This window comes from Cervus canadensis, chromosome 7, assembly GCF_019320065.1.
Source record: "Cervus canadensis isolate Bull #8, Minnesota chromosome 7, ASM1932006v1, whole genome shotgun sequence".
Taxonomy (NCBI): domain Eukaryota; kingdom Metazoa; phylum Chordata; class Mammalia; order Artiodactyla; family Cervidae; genus Cervus; species Cervus canadensis.
Window position 1 is genome coordinate 78046624 of NC_057392.1, and position 2093 is coordinate 78048716.

Here is a 2093-nt window from a genome sequence, read left to right on the forward strand (position 1 = left end):
TTAAAAATAATGGATTCTATGTGAAATAAAGATTTTCTTTTTGGCCTGAGATACTAAAAAGAAGAATTATCCATCAATTGAAAATAATGAAGCTTACATGTAGATAAGACTTTTGTAAGATGATCCAAAGTTTACACATTCCCATATTAAACTTAAGTTGTTTAAAGGATAATCAGATAGTGATGAAGGTATATTTTAGGCATGATAATTTAAATTACAAAAGAATCAAGGGTTTGAGATACAAATTTGAGGATTATCAATATATAGGTAGTACTTAAGCATGAGTCTTAGTTCAATTCATCATGTACTCGGCTCAAGGTCTCTTCAATTTTAAAAGTCAAAGAAAAGAGAAAGATGCAGAAATAGAGATCAAAGTGCAACTCCAGCATATGGGGAAAAAAATCCAAGAAAGTATTCAGTCTTCAAAGTCAATTGAAAAAAGATATCAAGGAGAAAAGAACTGTGTCAAATGAGTCTGGTAAATCAAATAAAACCAAGATACAAATAGACCATTAGCTTTGGGAACTGTATTATCATTGGTGACACTGATAAAATCGGATTCAGTGTTATGATTAAAGGTCAAGAGCCTGATAGGAATGGAAGTAAGAGAGCATGAGGGGAGTGAAATTGAAGACCTCAAGTCCATCCTCAGAAAAATATAGCTGACCAATAGAAAAGAAAAAGAAAAATCTTAATAGCGATCAATCTAGGACCACTATGCAGCGAGGTGGGTTTAAACCATTTACTTCCTTGGTCCCTTTCCCATTTCCACCACTCACTAAGTAAGCAACATTAAGGAAGATAGAAATTTCTTTAATTTATAGTAAAATGTTTTTGCTATTATTACCCACCTTATTATATTGATAGAGATGGTAGTGTTTAATAGAGTGAAACAATATTCAATAGAATTTATTAGATTGAAATTCTCTATTGAAAATTTCTAACACATAGTAAGTTCTCAAAAGTCATTTCTGTTCTTGTTATTACTGCTATTGTAGTACTACTATTGCTACTAATATTCTCTTCAATTGCTATTCAGTTTTTACTTAATCCAGAGGTGCTGGGTAGTTCCTTGAATCTTCTTTCTCCTTACATTTTTATATTTCTTCCATTTTCCCCATCATCATCCTGCCAACATCCCTTTCTCTGAGGCTGAATTCCAACTAATAAACAAGCATACAAAGCAAAGAAATTTTGTTTTGTTTAGTCTTTGTAAACAACTAGTTATCCTTACATTCTTCAAATTATATTCATAAGATAAAGAATTATCTTTATTGATATTTCTCATAACTTATAACTCCCTCTCAGGAATGACATCAAGTAGAAAGATAAATTTGGAGGAAGTGGATTTATTAGCTATGTTTCTAACCTTCCACACTTTCCTGGCTCAAGATATTTTCATATGCTGCACACTCTGCCTAATATGTCCACATCTTTCCTCTCTTTGCTAATTCTTCCTTGTTTTACTCCAACGTTCCACATGGTTTCCAAAGGCATTTGAATAGAAATTGGCCCTAGCCCACATAAACATTTCAGGTATACTGCACATTTATACCACTTGTATTTTTTCACTGTGGTAGTTTTTGTGACTGTGGGTCAGACAAACAATAAAAAAATAAAATTGTAACAAGTGCCCATCTCCCATTGCCTCTCTTTCAATCCCAGGACAAAATATTCTGGCATTTTTGGAATGAATGAGAATGATGGTAAACATGACTCATTTTCACAGACTGCAAACCTCATTCTTTCATCTCATTTACATAAATCATTAAACAAAATTGCTATTAGTTATCAAAATCTTTGGTACTATTACAGAATTGAAATCATAGATTGCAAAATATGTTCTTTTTTTTTCCTAATCTTGATATTTTTAGTAATAATATACTGTTAAAAACATCAACATCATAAGAAGAACAATAAAAAATGAGAATAGCATGTGACACTGGGAATTATTTAAGGCCACAGAACTATAGCAATGACCAGGGATTACCCTTTACTCTAAATAAATACCTGTAAAAAGAAAAAAGAGGAAGTATACAGTGTTGTGAAGTGTCCAGAATGAGAAATTCTTTTTCTTCTCTTTGTTGAGCAAG